This window comes from Belonocnema kinseyi, chromosome 7, assembly GCF_010883055.1.
Source record: "Belonocnema kinseyi isolate 2016_QV_RU_SX_M_011 chromosome 7, B_treatae_v1, whole genome shotgun sequence".
Lineage (NCBI taxonomy): Eukaryota > Metazoa > Arthropoda > Insecta > Hymenoptera > Cynipidae > Belonocnema > Belonocnema kinseyi.
Window position 1 is genome coordinate 135,411,922 of NC_046663.1, and position 7,436 is coordinate 135,419,357.

General features: G+C 29.7%; 1 protein-coding gene across 1 annotated transcript in view; it reads left to right on the forward strand.

The window, feature by feature from the left end:
- Positions 1–7,436, forward strand: part of LOC117175810 — a 50,813-nt gene that overhangs the window by 1,453 nt on the left and 41,924 nt on the right. The gene's annotated exons all lie outside the window — the stretch shown is intronic.

Here is a 7,436-nt window from a genome sequence, read left to right on the forward strand (position 1 = left end):
GGCACCTCCAAGAGCGCCGATGATAAGGACGATCAGTTTAACAGAATATTCCGGTTACAATCGTTGCAACTCCCTTATAAGGTCTCGATACCTCTCTTTCTTATCTTTCTCCTAGGCTATGATGTTTTTGTCAGCTGGTGCCGAAAATTCGATAACGAACATGGTTCGCTTCTCGAAGTCAAGAGTCAAAGATCAAAGTTGACAAAGTAGGTTGTGAGACGTGCTTTTGGCTGAAATTTTACCGCGATTTCGCTGGAAGCGGGTGCAATTTTTCAGATTAGCACCCGCGCCCGGCGAAATCCTGCAGTTGTCCTTATGACAAATTTTTAAATATATATACATATTATAATAGCCTTATTAATATCTTGATCCGCATTTGAAAGAATTAAAGAAATTGGCGATTTTGGAATTCACCTCGTTTGTATAAAAACTCAATTATTTGATAGAAAAATTAATTATTTTATTGAAAATGTAACTATTTTGTAAAAAGTCCTCTTTTCTATCAAAAGTTCTACTACTTTGTTAAAATTTTTATTTCTTTTATTTGAAGGTTCATCCCTTTCGTTGAAAATACATTTCTGAAACTGACAATTAATCTATACCATTTTTGGTTAAAAAATCATGTATTTTGTTAACAATTCGTCTTTCTTTGTAGAAATTAAATTGCTTTATGTAAAATTTATACTTTTTGATTAAAAATTACATTTTTCGGTTGAATTATCAACCTTAAATATTTTTTGGTTGCAAAGTCGCTTTGTTGTTAATGCAACTATATTGTTAAAGATTGAAATCATAATTTTTGGGTGGAAAATTCGATTATTCACTTAAAGTTGAACTACTTAGTAAAAAGATCAATTTTTTCTTATTAAGGTTTCATAATTATAGTTGAAAATTCAACTATTTGCCTTCAAATTGAATTTTTTGTTAAAAATTTTACTTTTTTGTTAAAATTGCATCTTTGGGCGTTAAAAGTCAACAATTTAATAGAAAGTTAAACTATTTGGTCGACAATTAAAATTTTGGTTGAAAAATCATATTTTTGGGTTAAAATTCAGCTTTCTTGTAGAAGATACTCTTTTTGACTTTAAATTTAAATAATTTTGTTGAATGTTAATATATTTTGTTGGAAATTGACCTTGTTTGGTAGAAGTTTAATCTTTTTGGTTGAAAATGTATCATTTTGGTCAAAAATGCAATTGTTTGGTTGAAATATGAACTATACATCTTCTTCGGCTTAAAAGTCGATTATTTTACTAAAAGTTGAATTACTTTGTAAAAAAAAATAGAGGAGAGTACTCGAATATGAGATATTCTCGTAATATGAGAAAGCTAAACTAAGAGACCCCCTCTGTTGGTTCTATCACTAACTTGTAGCCCTTGAAGAAAGAGTGATTTCGTGGTATAGTCCATTTTTCATTGGGCTTCTAAAGATTACAGGCGAATTTTTTATGAAATCGATGGTGGTCGAGTTCTTGGAAGGGAATTCTTTAAACACTATTTATTATTCATTAAATATGTATTTAGCAGTAAGGTTTGTCTGGAGTGATGGGGATTGATTAAGTAAGTAGGAAAATATCGATAGTGTTGAAGTTTTTCATTGTACAGGTCAGACATAGTAAGTGTATAGTTGCACGGTGTGGTTCTCATAATATGAGATACCTGTGGTTTTTATAACACTGTGGCTGCGCGGGGGAAATTGTTTACAAAAATGTTCGTAACTGCTGCAAAATCTAAATGTATCTAAATAGCAGTAAATTTATACTTCGGAAACATAGAATGAAGTTTTTCATTAAAAATAATACTTTATTTTGCATTTTATTAGCTATTTCCTGGGGTATCACATATTATGAGAATAGTTTGATGAGTTTGGAAAAAGCACTTTTTTACATTATTTGTATTTTCAGCATAAAAAAATTTTTCAAGAAAATTTTTTATTTGAGCTCCTTATGACAAATTAAATTTCCTTTAAAATGACCTATATTACTTTTAAATTCAGTACATAGAATTTCGACAATCACGCCAAACAGAGTTGGTATCTCTTATTTGGGTACTCTCCTCTACTATTTTTTTCAACAAGGTTTTATAATTATGGTTAAAAATTTAACCATTTGGTTGAAAGTTTAACTCTTTGATTGAAAACTCATATTTTTCGCTGAAAAAAATCGACTTTTTTTAAATAATTCGTTTTTTTGACTTTAAAATTAAATAATTTCGTTGAAAATTCATGTATTTTGTTTGAAATTTGTCTTTTTTTGTAGATCATTAATTTTCTTGGTAGAAAATTCATGTTATTGGTTGAGAATTGAACAACTTTATTGAAAATTTATTTTTTCGATTAAAAATTATTTTTTTATGTGAAAATGTAACTATTCTAGGATTGATTAAAAATTAATCGTTTTCATCTGGAAATTGAACTATTCCATTTTTGGTTAAACTTTATCCTGTCAATTGTATTAGTTAAAACACCAATTATTTGTTAGAAACTTAATTTATTTGTTTTCGATTATGACTTGAAATATTATTTCAGTCTAAAAAATTTTTATTTTTAACCCATTCAATTAAAAATTTTTTAATTAAAAAAAGAAAATTTCGTTAATTATCAGCAATATTTGACTGTTCATTTAAAACAATCCATTGCAAACAACTGTTAAAAACTATACAAATTTGAACAGAATGGTTCGAAATAGAAAGCCTTGAATTGTTAAATTTGTAATGAGCTAAATTTTAAATTTAAACGCTACAATTTTAATTTAAAAAAGCTTCAGAATTAATTTAAAACTTGAAATTATTTCAAATAATTTGAAACACGATTTAGACTTTTACAGATTAAAAAAAAAGCTTTTTGAGAATTGTACAGTATATAAAAAGAATAACAAAAATTGTTGTGATTGTTAAGGACATTGAAAATGATTTTTTATTTTGACAAATAAATTTTAAGTGAATATTTCAAAACATTTTTAAAATTAAAAAAAAAAAAAAAAAGAATCCGGACGATTTTAAGGAAATTTTTTTATTTTGCAGTTTTTTTAATTTTAGGAAAAAATATAATTAACAAAATATATCAATTTTCAACCCAAAAGTTTACTTTTTAACAAATTAAATTAATTTTCTATCAAATAATTTGTGTTTTAACTAATACAATGTGCAGGATAAAGTTTCGACCAAAAATTGAATAATTCAATTTCCAGATAAAAACGATTAATTTTTAATCAATTCTAGAATAGTTACATTTTCAGATAGAAAAATAATTTTTAATCGAAAAAATAAATTTTTAATAAAGTTGTTAAATTCTCAACCAATAACATGAATTTTCGACCAAGAAAACTATTGATCTACAAAAAAAAGACGAATTTCAAACAAATACATGAATTTTCAACGAAATTATTAAATTTTAAAGTCAAAAAAACGAATTATCTACAAAAAGTTGATTTTTTTCATCGAAAAATATGAGTTTTCAATCAAAGAGTTAAACTTTCAACCAAATGGTTAAATTTTTACCATAATTATAAAACCTTGTTGAAAAAAATTGTAGAGGAGAATACCCAAATATGAGATACCAACTCTGTTTGGCGTGATTGTCAAAATATATTTATATTTATATAAATTTATATAATATATTTTATACTTGAAGTAACATAACCTCAAAATAAACGCATATAAAGAGGCGCACGAAGTATTCAAATCATGAGAATCGCCAGCCCAGCATCGAAATCTGGAAATATGAAAATCCCAATCTCTTCATTTTATTTCAAAGCAGATAGAGATGTAAATAGAACCGCCGAAGTGTTCCGACCGGCAATCGTGCACCTTCGAGTTTTCAAATTCAGAAGAGGAGAAATGGGTTGCGCGCGGAACCCAGGCATTTATATCGTCTCCTACCATAGTCACACGGACATAGACGTGTCATAGTAGTGGACCACGTCTCGTTTCAGATCTGGGATCACTGAATTCGTTTTTAGTTCGTTTCTAACACGTGGACTCCCTGTAGCCATTGGCATGTGCACTGAATAAATTAAGTGTCACTGACGCTTAATTCAATATAAATCTTATCATTCTTGCACCAAATAATCTATTGAAAACATTGTAAAAAGATAGTTACAACTAAAATAATGATGAAGTTTAGAAACAAATCGTCGTATCAATTATAATATATAACAATATTATTTCACTTGAATTTCTTTAATTTTTGTTCAATCAGAATTGTCCTACTCAAATGTGTTACCACATACTTATCATTCGGAAGAATTAATTCTTAAAAATTATAATCTGCATATTCTACTCAGTGAAACATAACCTGAGGTGACATACAATTGAGGTACATTAGGCTAGCACCTCTACAATCGAATTTTTGAATTTTTCATAGCTCAGAATTTTGGGCTTTTTTGGGCTGCAATAAAAATTTTTGGGCTCCTTTACTTTTTTCAAAAAATCAATTTTCTTGTGGAGGTGCCTTTAAATCACTGAATAATAAAAATTCAATTACACCAGAATTTTGGGCTTTTTTGGGCTCTTAAAATTCGCAAAAAAATTTCCCCAAACCAACCCTTAACTTCCAAAATCAACCCTCTTCAAAAATTGAAAATTTTCAGTAATTCAATAACGGGATATTTTTGGGCTTTTTTGGGGCTTCCAGAAGATACTTCGATTTTGGAGCTCCAACCCTTACAGCAAAAAATTAACCCCTTTGTAACACGCAGATACGAAATTGTCGAAAAATAACTTTTATAAAATTTTAGAGCTTGAATAGAGTCTCTGATTTTTGGGCTCCTTGAAAATACCCACTCTCGATTTTTGCGCTTTAACCCTTAACGTCAAAAATCAACCCTGCTCTGCCACGTAGATACTACTTTATCAGCAAATAAATTTTGGTAGAATTTTTTTATGAAAATAGAGTCTCTGATTTTTGGGTTCCTTGAAAATACACGCTACGATTTTTGGGCTTCAACCCTTAACGTCAAAAATCAACCCGTCTCTACCACGTAAATACAACTTTGTTTGCAAATAAATTTTTGTAGAATTTTTTAATGGAAATAGAGTCTCTGATTTTTGGGCTCCACGAAAATACACGCTACGATTTTTGCGCTTCAACCCTTAACGTCAAAAATCAACCCCTCTCAAACACGTAGATGAAACTTTGTGAAAAAATTAATTTTTGTAGAATTTTCCAATAGAAATAAAGTCACTAATTTTTGGGCTCCTCGAGAATACCCGCTACGATTTTTGGGCTTCAACCCTTAACGTCAAAAATCAACCCCTCTCTACCACGTAAATACAACTCTGTCTGCAAATAAATTATTGTAGAATTTTGTAATGGAAATAGAGTCTCGGAATTTTTGGGATCCTCGAATATACACGCTACGATTTTTGGGCTTTAACCCTTAACGTCAGAAAATTTATTTTTGACAACGCTGTATCTAAGTGGTAAAGAGTGGTCGATTGTTGATGTTAAGGGTTGAAGCCCAAAAATCGTAGCGGGTATTTTTAAGGAGCTCAAAAATTAGAGACTTTATTTCCATTGAAAAATTCTAGAAAAATTGATTTTTTTGACAAAGTAGTATCTACGTGGGTGGATTTTTGACTTTAATGGTTGAAGCTCAAAAATCTTAGCGTAAATTTTCGAGTAGGCCAAAAATCAGAGAGCCTATTTCCATTGAAAAATTCTAGAAAAATTGATTTTTCGACAAAGTGTTTGATTTTATTTGTTGACAATGTTGTATCTAAGTGGTAGCGAGGGGTTGATTTTTGGCGTCAAGGGTTGAAGCCCAAAAATCGTAGCGGTTATTTTCGAGGATCCCAAAAATCAGTGATTTTATTTCCATTGAAAAATTCTACAAAAATTTATTTGCAAACAAAGTTGTATTTACGTGGTAGAGAGGGGTTGATTTTTGACGTTAAGGGTTGAAGCCCAAAAATCGTAGCGTGTATTTTCAAGGAGCCCAAAAATCAAAGAATCTATTTCCATAAAAAAATTCTACAAAAATTTATTTGCTGATAAAGTAGTATCTACGTGGCAGAGCAGGGTTGATCTTTGACGTTAAGGGTTAAAGCCCGAAAATCTTAGTGGGTATTTTCAAGGAGCCCAAAAATCAGAGACTTTATTCAAGCTCTAAAATTTAATAAAAGTTATTTTTTGACAATTTCATATCTGCGTGTTAATTTTTTACTTTAAGGGTTGGAGCACAAAAATCGAAGTGGGTATTTTCTGGGAGCCCAAAGAAGCCCAAAAATATCCCGGTAATGAATTACTAAAAATTTTCAATTTTTTGAAGGGGGTTGATTTTGTAAGTTAAGGGTTGGCTTGGAGAAAATTTGTTTTGCGGATTTTAAGAGCCCAAAAAAGCCCAAAATTCTGGTGTAATTGAATTTTTATTATTTAGTGATTTAAAGAAGTGGAGGTGCTGGGTTAATGTAAGCTGGCACCTCCAAAAGAATATTGATTTTTTGAAAAAAGTAAAGGAGCCCAAAAATTTTTATTCCAGCCCAAAAAAAGCCCAAAATTCTGAGCACCATGTGCACATAAATGAATCATCAAATGCCCATAGGAATTAGTTCAGGTTAGTCAGCCTCATTCAACTCTATTCACTAAGCATTTTAACGAATGTGGAATGGCAGATTTAAAGCACGGCGCTCAGATGACTGATTAAAAATATGACCAATCGATTGCATTTTTATTCTTTCAATCTGCAGGTGACAGATACGCAATCCAAACCGACTCGATTTTTATCGGTTCTTTTTTCCTGAGTTGGTAGACAATTTTAAGATTTTTGGTTTCAAGTTTGTTGTTTTTTATTAGAAAATTAATTTTCTAGGTTAAAAATTCTTCCTTTTATTGAAAATTAAACTTGTTTTAAATCCGTTGTTTTTGGGTTGTAAATTAAACTATTTTATTTGTCTTTTTAATGCTTGAAAATTTATCTTAGTAGAAAATTCATTTTTTGTGTTACAAATTCAAGTTGTTTTTAAGAAATATTTGGTAAATTTTCGGAAACTTATTTTTTTAACCACTCAGAATCTTCTAAAATTTCTAAATGACTTAAACCAGACATGTCCAACCTGGAAAAATTCCCGCCAGGAACACATGTTCAGCAACCACAACTATTTCGGCTGGAGAGCGAGGGTGGTGGTAGATGCGTGCCTAGATGTTCTTCTTCCCTACCCAAGCATCACCGTGATACGAAATATCTTTTAGGGTGCTTGGCGCGACTAACTTTTCAATATAAATTTGTAATGGTGACAAGAATTGTAATTATTTTATTTCAGCATGTTCACATTTATTTTCAAATAATGTAATTCAAAGGAGAATTGTGAAAACTATTTATTTATTTAACATTATTAAATGTTTTAATATTACAATTGTGGTTGACTGATACTTTTGAAAGTTTAACAATATACTAATATGATGTACAAGATAGAAGGATAAGTTATATAATTGAAAT